Source organism: Brassica oleracea, chromosome C5, assembly GCF_000695525.1.
Source record: "Brassica oleracea var. oleracea cultivar TO1000 chromosome C5, BOL, whole genome shotgun sequence".
Lineage (NCBI taxonomy): Eukaryota > Viridiplantae > Streptophyta > Magnoliopsida > Brassicales > Brassicaceae > Brassica > Brassica oleracea.
In genome coordinates this window covers 10015124-10025827 of record NC_027752.1, presented here as the reverse complement: position 1 = coordinate 10025827, position 10704 = coordinate 10015124, and the positions used below count along the sequence as shown (strand labels likewise).

Here is a 10704-nt window from a genome sequence, read left to right as displayed (position 1 = left end):
GGGGGGTGGAGGTGGATGATATATACGCGCCAGTGAACTTCAAAAACACTCATTGGATTGCTATATGGATATTGATCCCTAAGAAGCACATAGTCATCTGGGACAGCATTGCCAAACATATTAGTGATGAAGAACTCGCTGAGGTAATGGAGCCTGATCAATGGATAATCCCTTATTTGCTTGTTGAGTGCGCCGGCTCTGGCGAACTTTGTGTCCAATATACTCTGAAGCCATTCACATATATGAGAGTGACAGCTGGAGTATCTCAGTGTCGAGCTGGTGATTGTGGCGTGTTCACTCTGATGTATATCGAATGTCATGCTCTTGGGATGTCATTTTCTCCAGCCTTTTCTAGTAGGAACGTGAAGGCTATCAGGGAGAAGATGGCAGTGGATATATTTCAAGAGGCCCCTGAATCCCATGACAAAGAGAACAACGACAATGATGAGAACGTGACAACTTATGAGCAGTGAACTTGATGCTTTTGTCTGTTTTTGTATGGTTTTGTAAGGTTTTGTATGATGTTTTAATCTACTGTAACATGGCCATGATAGGATATGCTTTTGTATGTATGCTATCCTCCTACCAAATTAGCATTTTTTAGGAAATTAGTTTGGTTGTGTACTAACTATACCCTCTCGGTTAATCTAATCTCGGATGTTATCTTTTAAGTTGCAATTTCAATTTAGTCATAACACAAATTCATAACACATAAATTCATAACACAAAGTCATAACACATAAATTCATAACACATAAAACAAATAGATTGATAAGGAGACACCAGAGAAGTCTTCGGGACGACATAACAACCTGGACGACATAAACGGAAGTCGTCCAGTAGACTGTCGAGAAGGTCTTCCACGTCAGTTCTTGCATTGTGGATGCGTATGGCCAGTTTGTTTGCAGTTTGAGCATCTATAAACCGTGTGTTGCTTCTGGGGCATGCGTCATCTCATCCTTGATTGCTCCAACCAAGATTGCCATCTTGATTTCTTCGTTGTCCTCGGACCACGTTTTACTTCCGGAAGAAAGCATGTGTGTACCTCAACTTGTTGTCCAACACAAGGATATATATTATGTGAGTATCCTGCAAACAAATAATCCTTTGAGTGGAGCGGACAGACAAGTGTGGAGACATTCAAACCAGCATATGTTCCAGCTGCTATAGCATGAGAGAGGGTATTTTCTAGATTGCATAGACACCATAATCATACTTTCCATGTTCCAAATCAACAACACAATCCATTTTGCCACATGTTACAAAGAATCGCCATCCATCAATTGGTTGGACAAACATTGAATTCCCTATCTCCGAATGAACATCAAGTAAGTATTCAACTCCCCGACTGATGCAGCGACATCATTATCTTTAACGGCAACTTGAACATTCAAACTCGTTTCCTTATGATTTTGGTTTTTATGATATTTCCTTTTATTATTAGTTTTGGGCTTTTTAATTAGTATGACGGTTTATAATATCCTTATCCTTATGGGATTTGTCCAAACGGATGGATATATAAACAGAGCTTTATGTTTCTTATTAAACATGTTTTGATTTATAAAGAAGAGCATTGCTTTTATCCCTTGTTCGATTCGATTCAATTCATCAAACAGGAAGTTGGTCTCAAGAAGCTATCGAAAGAAACTCTTGATCGATCCAAGAACAGGTCTCGGGGAACCCTAAATTCTTAGATCGACCGTTCACCCATTCGTACGCTGCGCCAGGTTGGTCTCAGAGCTCTGCTACGCTCCGAATCCTTCTCAGCCCGCTACAATGGTTCGTAAGACTCGTGCTCAGCAATACGCTGATGACGATGACACCCCTGCTACCCAACAATCCATCAACGATCTTCAGGCACAAGTCACGGCTCTGGTAACTGCTGTTGCTAACCTAACAGCGCAACTAACAGTCCCTGCCGCACGTCATGATCATCGCGATCACGACGACCAAGTCTCCGTCCATAACGACTCAGAAAACAACGACAATCCGTATGCTCCTCTCCGCCAGCAGAACGCACGCCACCGCGAGGATACTAATGATGACTTAAGTTCAGACGACGACAAAGATGATTCTTCCTGGAAATCATGCTTTAAACTTGAGATACCCCTTTTCAATGGTTCAACGGTTGCAGAAGACTTACTCGGCTGGTTCGTGACTGTTGAAGAGATACTGGAATTGAAAAACATACCACGGGACCAATGTGTTCCACTTATTGCAATCAGATTCCGTGATAGGGCTGCCTCATGGTGGTATCAAAACAAGACCAGACGAGCTCGTTCCGAGAAAACAAAGATTCACACTTGGGGTAAGCTCAAGCGCGAGATGCAAAATTTTTTTTTGCCATATAACTATGAGCAATTGATGTTTCAGAAATTCCAAAACCTACGGCAAGGTACGCGTTCAATCGATGACTATGCGACAGACTTCTTTAAGATGATCAACAGTGTGGAACTTTGAGTCACTGAGCCGCAGTTGGTTATGAGGTTTATTGGAGGCTTACGACAGCAGATTCAATTCACATGGAATTTATTCAGACCTCAAAAAATCTCTGAAGCTCATCAGCAAGCACTCATAGTCGAACCACAAACCCGTACTGGGTTCTCAGCTTGGGGTTCTGGCAGACAAACACGTTCACCGTCAACAACTCCAGCGTCCTCGTCCACGCCTAGCGATGCGACAACACCAAAAACAGAAACAGCTATTATTCATGTTGACACTCAGTGACAGACACGGCTAGGAGGGTTTCGCTGCTACTCTTGTGGCGAAACGGGACATCGCCAATCGGCTTGTCCAAATCAGGCTCGCCGTGGACTTCTTCTCGACGAACAACCAGACGATGACAATAACCCCATTTACGACGATGAAGAAGCTGTTGAAGAACTCGGCGCCGACACGGGCACTTCACTTATGCTTCGCCGATCATGTTTAGCTCCGCATGGTTCACCCCGAAACCCACAACGAAACAATCTGTTTCATTCAAAGTGCACCATCGGTCTTCAACTTTATTATTGATTCAGGAAGTTCTGAGAATGTAATGTCCTCTGATGCAGTCAAGAAACTCTCTCTTCCCGATGAACCGCACCCCACTCCTTACAAACTCGCTTGGTTAGAACAGAACAACGACTTCTCGGTGACTCGCCGCACCATGGTATTCTTTTCTATTGGAGACTCATGCCATGATAAGACTTACTGCGACATCGTTCCTATGGATGCTTGCCATCTACTACTAGGTCGTCCCTGGGAATACGATCGTCATGTTCTTCATGATGGGTTCTTAAACAACCGCAACTTTGTGCTCAAACCTTCCCCACCTGCCTCCCTCTCAACGACACCTGCATCTCTCACTACTCCAACCGCCCCGGTGCTTCTTCTCCAACGGGCCCCCTTTGAAGCTCTCATGAAGGATACAAGACTTGTCCTGATGTTACTTCTAACACCGGTTTCTTCTACCACTCCTCGACACAACCGCAACTGACTAAGCTCCTTTTGGAGTTTGAAGATGTCTTTCCTAAAGAACTTCCATCGGGTCTCCCTCTGCTCAGAGACATACAACACCGCATCGATTTGGTTCCCGACGCCGTGCTACCGAATTGTTCTCACTATCACATGAGTCCTGCAGAGCATGAAGAACTTCGTCGTTAAGTTGAAGATCTTGTCTCTAAAGGCTACCTACGCGAAATCTTGAGTCCATGTGCCGTTCCTGCTTTACTCATCCCAAAGAAAGATAGAACTTGGCGAATGTGCATTGATAGCAGAGTTATGAATAAAATTACGGTTCGATATCGCTTCCCAATTCCTCGTATTGACGAACTATTGGACCAAATCGGTTCAGCTTCAATCTTCTCCGAGTTGGATTTGCGCAGCGGCTATCACCAAATTAGTATTAACCCAGGTGATGAATGGAAGACAGGTTCAAAACACGTGAAGGTCTTTTTGAATGGTTAGTAATGCCTTTCGGATTGTCTAACGCACCTAGTACGTTCATGCGTGTCATGAATCAAGATTTGTGGCCCTTCATTGGAAAATTTGTGGTAGTTTATTTCAATGATATTCTCATCTTCAGTACAGCCCTGGCCGAACATATTGATCACTTGTGTGATGTTCTCACCGTGCTACGCCGCGACCGGTTCTATGCGACCCAGAAAAAGTGTGCCTTCGGAGTCACTGAGGTGCAATTTTTGGGTTACATTGTCTCTTCTCAAGGGTTATCGGTGGATCCTGGAAAGGATGAAGCTATACGAACGTGGCCAATTCCAACAACAATCACGGAAACACGCAGCTTTCATGGCCTCGCCTCGTTCTATCGACGTTTCGTCTCTCAATTCAGTAGTCTTATGTCTCCGATTACAGACTGCATACGCGAAGGGAAATTCTCGTGAACCCCAGACGCGGATCGCGCTTTCCATATAATTAAAGATAAGCTTTGTACGACACCAATCTTAGCTCTGCCGAACTTCAATTCCGTCTTTGAACTACACACAGACGCTTCTAAAACTGGTATTGGTGCAGTTTTATATCAACACAATCGACCTATTTCTTTCTTTAGTGAGAAATTATCAAACTCCCGTCTCCGCTACATAACCTATGACGTTGAGTTTTATGCCATTATCCAAGCAATCAAGCACCAGCGCCACTACCTTTTTCACCGAGAATTTGTTCTCTACACTGACCACAATGCTTTGAAACACCTCCATACACAGGTCAAGGTTTCGTCGCGTCACGCCTCCTGGATCGCCTACCTTCAGCAATTTACGTTTGTTATTAAGCACACCTCGGGTCTCTCCAACCGAGTTGCGGACGCTTTGAGCAGACGCCATTCTGTTCTTACCACAATGCACACGACGGTCCCTGGTTTTAGTACATTTGTTGACCTCTACGCCTCGGATCCTTTCTTTGGCCGGGTCTTTGCTGACACCACATAAGGTCTCCCTTCTCCTTATACTCTTTGCAACGGGTTCTTGTTCCGGGACAATAGGCTGTGCATTCTTGAATGCAGCTTGCGCCTTAAGTTGATTACGGAGATACATCAAGAGGGTCACATTGGTCGCGATAGGACGTTGCATCTCTTATCCACATCCTACTTCTGGCCGACGTTACGGCATGATGTCGAGCGGTTTGTTGAACGGTGCATTATTTGTCAACAGTCTAAGGGTTCTACATCCAATGCGGGTTTGTATATGCCCTTACCTATCCCAACTCAACCTTGGACAGATATCAGTATGGATTTTGTGGTCGGACTTCCAAGAACTCAGCGAGGATTCGATTCTATTTTCGTTGTTGTTGATAGATTCTAAAAAATGGTTCACTTCATACCTTGTAAGAAGACTACAGATGCTCTTCAAGTCGCTATCCTCTTCTTTCGCGAGGTCTATAAGTTACATGGGCTTCCGTCTTCTATCGTCTCAGATTGACATTCTCGTTTTCTTGGTCATTTTTGGCGTTCCTTTTGGAAGCTTCTTAATACCAGTTTGGATATGAGTTATGCTTATCATCCCCAATCTGATGGTCAGACCAAGGTCACCAATCGTTCGCTAGGTAATCTTTTACGTTGCTTGGTCGGAGATGCGGTGAAAACATGGGACTCTCGCCTTCCACAGGCTGAATTCGCGCACAATCGAACGGTCAATCGTAGTTCGGGTTTCTCTCCTTTTCACGTCGTTTATGGCATCTTGCCTCGTGTACCGGTTGATCTATCTACTCTCCCCGATTGTTCTCGTCATCATAGTGATGATTCCACTTTCGTTGACGACATCCTTGAAGTTCATGCTCAAACTACTCAGCGTTTGGAAGCATCCTCCTCTAAATACAAAACAGCTGCGGACGCTTCTCGTCGCCGTCTGATCTTCGATGCTGGTGATATGGTTTGGGTCCATCTTACACGAGATCACATGCCAGCTCGTGCTTATAATAAGCTCAAGTCCAAGAAAATAGGTCCAGTTCGTGTCATCTCCAAGAGCAATGACAATGTTTACCATCTCGAGCTCCCGTCTGACATCACCACTTCTGATGTCTTTAATATCCGGTACCTGTCTCCATACAAGTCACCCACGTCCCATCTGATTCGTGGTCGAATCCTACTCACCCCGGGGGACCTGATGCAGCGGCAACTTGAACATTCAAACTCGTTGCCTTATGATTTTGGTCTTTATGATATTTCTTTTATTATTAGTTTTGGAGTTTTTAATTAGTATGATGGTTTATAATATCCTTATCCTTATGGGATTTGTCCAAACGGATGGATATATAAACAGAGCTTTATGTTTCTTATTAAACACGTTTTGATTTATAAAGAAGAGCTTTGCTTTTATCCCTTGTTCGATTTGATTCAATTCATAAAACATGAAGTTGGTCTCAAGAAGCTATCGAAAGAAACTCTTGATCGATCCAAGAACAGGTCTCGAGGAACCCTAAATTCTTAGATCGACCGTTCACCCATTCGTACGCTGCGCCACCGACTATGTTGATTTGTGAGACTCAAAGCATCTTCTCTCTTTTTTCAATACCACCTTCCTAGCTTCTCCCTTATGAACTCCAATAGGAATTGAACATGAAATCCTCTTTCTCGCTTCATCGCAGAATTAATAGATTCAGCGATGTTGCTGGTTTTTAAGTTGTACATGTCTCCCTGACAATGAACCCTTGACCATAGGGTCACGTCGGCATCCACCAAATCCTTTGCAAGTTCCGGGTTTGCACTCTGAATCTCATTTATGTACTGGTCAACATCGTGAACTGTATAAGCATAAACATCACCTTTGACCAAATACAAGAGATGCTTCCCTTTATACTTTTGGACAATGTTCTGTTGTAGGTGATAATAACATTTTCCTCGGGTTGCCCAAGGGAACACCTTATCACACACATTTTTAATGCTCGTGTGCCGGTCGGAGACTATCACCAGAGGATACTGATTAGATATACAGCTCGCCAATTTTGTGAAAAACCATTCCCAAGAGTCATCATTTTCACCATCTACGATTCCAAAAACCAATGGAAATATCTGAAAATTACCATCGTGTGCGGCTGCAACTAGCATAACACCTTCATACTTCCCACTAAGGTGAGTCTCATCCACCACGATGACCCTTCTCTGATAATGAAAACCGTGAATGGAAGCTCCAAAAGAGAGAAAATAGATACTTAAATCTATTCAGAGAATCAAGTTCTAGACCAGTGATAGAACCCACATTTGCTAACTTGATTTGCTCCAAATATGAATCAAGTCGCTCATACCCACTTTCTGATGATCCTCTCACCAATTCTTACGCATATAGAAGTGCTCTGTATGAAGTGGTGTAATCAAGTGTCTTTCCAAACATGTTCTTCATAGCATCTTTGATATGATGCGAATTCAACCCATCAATGATTCTAACGCGATCTATGAAAAGGCTAGCAATATACTTCACAGTATTTCCGCTGAGCCAGTCGGTCCGACACAGAACTGTATGATTTTCCACATACTTGGTTACCCAAAACATGATCTTTCATCCACAACCATTGACCCGACATCTAGCCACAAGTAGATTTTTTTGTTGACTTGTATATTTGGTAGGAGAACCTACACTTCACCGCTGTCAACCGCAACTCTGAAATCAGTGCAGCCCTACTAACAAAACTCTGGTTGACATAGATACTGCTCGCATTCGAGCTTCCTCCTTCACTACCATATGTCCTTTTGAAATCTTCAAAACACATATCATCTTCTTCTTTCCCATCCTTATCTTTAACGTTTCCATACTCACTGTAATCCTCACCATCATCAACCGGTTCAGAAATATCAGGGATATCAGCATCCTCCTCCCCATCATCATTCTCCCCATCATCATTTTCATCTTCATTCCCTTCATCATCTTCATCCTATTTATCATCTTCATCCCCTTCATCTGAAACCGTTCTCATCTTTCTAAGGTTTGATACACAAAGACGTACTTCATGCGTTTTAGTTATCTCGAACAAGTTTTGAACTTGTATATCACTTGTAACATGAATATGAGAGGTGTCTGGAGCCATTTGTTGCATCATTGCTTCTGGTAATAAGTAGGTTAACTCCACATCCTCTGTCTTCATGTCAAGGTTATAATCTTCTTGGGCACTTTCAACAAGTCCAGCATGTGTCGAGCCTTCACTCAAAAAGAACACTCTTGCTCATTTGGAATGATCAACCACAAAATTCCAAGAGTCATCTTTCAACAATCATTCTCCATACACTACAGGTAACTGACGCATCATCTGCACAATTCAAATTAACACACATTAGCAAACATAGAACATCAACTTCAATTTAAGAGAAAATGAAAGTTTATTAAACGTAGACGACTTCCATAGAAGTCTTCTGGAAGACGTCCTGGAAGTCGTCCATTAGGTCATTTTTACAATTGAAAATATTCAAAACAAAATCAAAAATATCGTAGACGACTTCCAGATAAGTCGTCTAGGAAAAAAAGTTAGTTATGCATTTGACCGGATTGTGTCAGAACTTTGACTTTCTGTAGCGGAAAAATAAAAATTAAATATTTATTTTTTCTGAAACAACTTCCATGTAAGTCGTTTCAGGTTACTTTTGCAATTGGAAAATAAAACTTAAATATTTAATTTTTGCTAGACGACATCAGTGTAAGTCGTCCGCCATACGACTTATGGACGACTTACCTCGAAGTCGTCTGTGTAAATTAAATATTAAAGTTTTATTTTTCAATTGGAAAAGTAACATGAAACGACTTACATGGAAGTCGTCTCAGAAATATTAAATATTAAATATTAAGTTTTATTTTTTTGTTGGACGACTTACCTGTAAATCGTCTAAAGAAAGTCAAATTTCTGATACAATCTGGTCAAATGCTAAACTAACATGCTTATCCTAGACGACTTACGGGGAAGTCTTCTCTGGGATTTTTGACTTTTTTTTAAGATATAGAAAACCAAAAGACTTCCACCGAAGTCGTCTCAAAAAGACACACATAAAGTTTGTTGCAAAACTAACCTCTGTATTGACCAGAAGACTTCCGTATAAGTCTTCTATATCCAGAGGACGTTACAGAAGTCTTATGGGCGTACAGATCAGGAAAAAAAAATGATTTCATACCTGAAATTACTGAGATACATTCCTTAGCACACATAAGTCTTCTCCAAGCACACAAAACATCAAACGAATTCGACCCACCAAGAATCGTGAGCTTAAACTGTTCTATGAACCTTAAAAAATTTAGAATCAAAATCTTGGTTTTTGTGGATGAATATATAGAAAATGTGAAAAATGTTGTTTTTAGTTCATAAGAAATGAGAAAGAAGAGTCAAAATCAATTTTAGGTGCATTAAGAGCTTCAAATTGGTTGTTCATGGTGGTTGATGTATTGATGGCAATAGTAATATTGTGAATACTTGAGGAAGATGAGGGTGATAGAGTAAAATATGCATTTTTGGAAAAAAAAAAATGATGACATTTCTGTGAATAATGTGAACTTTAGGGGTGAAAGAGACAAATCAAAGTTCAAAAAAAAACATGAGTTAATTTTGTGTTTGACTTCAAGTTTTGAGTCATATTTGCAAAAAATTTCAGGAAAGTATTTTAAATAGTGTTAGATTAAATAATTCATCAATCAAAATACATTTAAATGCTATATCATTTCTAAATTACCACATCAATTTTCTTAAGACAATTGCGCTTCTCCGAAAAATAATTAATCATAGACCTTTCCCTTTCTTCTTCTTCCAAAACGAAAAAGTTATAACTCTTATTTTGCTTTCACTTTCCAAACTGTTTTCTTTTTCTCTTCCCTCTCCATAAATTTTGTTTCAGATTTCTAATTATAACATTGATTCTTATCGAACCACCTTGAAATCACCTCCTTCGGTAAAAAAAAGAAAGAATCAATGGTGATGAGTCTCATAGATGAGTGATGGTCGTGTAATCATATTCATGTCCTCATAATCAGCTTTGCATCAAGAAGAAGCTGAGACTAACCGATACATATATTTTGAGTATTTCCCCAAATCTTATTTATCCTCTACTTGAAACAATGGTACGTGATTATTGCCAAATTTTGAATTGCTGCGCCGTTAGTAAAGTAGGAGAATCTTATGTTTGTTATCTGAAATTAGGAGACCAAAGAAGAGAAGAAGATCCTCACAGAGGAAAAACTTAGAACGGAAGAAAAGAAGGCTGTCAAGGTTTTGCTTTTGATTTTTTTTTTGTTTTCTTCAAGGAATAAGAGGAAATAAGTGTGTCTTAGTTCAAAAAAAAAAAGGAAACAATTGTGTCTTCTTGATGTTAGGAGTTTTCAAGGCTCCCAAGACAAATGTTGTAGTATAAAAGATTGTCGAACCAGTTCTGAGAGATATCAAAGCACTGAGAATGCAAGTAATCACTTAATCTAAGTGCAACCAATGATTTAGATGGGTTTTTAAACTATAACTAACTAAAAGGAATAACTAAATGATACTTTCTTAACTATGGGAAAAGAGAACTCATGGATATAGGGATTAGACCTCGGGTGATCAAGTTTCGAACTAAGGATGGCAAACGATCAATCTTTTATTCAAGTGATTCAAGAGGTTCGAAACATAAAATCTTTAAGGTAGTTTACTCTCGAAAGAAGTAACCTTGACATTGCACATAATATATCTAAGAAAGAGACCAACTCATGCATACAATGCTCAATCTCCATTGTTCTACCCTTTTCCCAAACATACAATTACACAATC

The 10704-nt window shown here is 40.7% G+C and overlaps 1 long non-coding RNA gene across 7 annotated transcripts in view; it reads left to right on the top strand.

Moving 5' to 3' along the window:
• Positions 1-9677: 9677 nt before the first annotated feature.
• The window catches only part of LOC106344077, a 5580-nt gene continuing 4553 nt past the window's right edge, over positions 9678-10704 (top strand). For all 7 annotated transcript variants that reach the window (XR_001270108.1, XR_001270110.1, XR_001270107.1 and 4 more), the window contains exons 1-2: positions 9678-10022; positions 10102-10170. This is a non-coding gene — a long non-coding RNA (uncharacterized LOC106344077). The remainder of the gene's footprint in view (positions 10023-10101; positions 10171-10704) is intronic.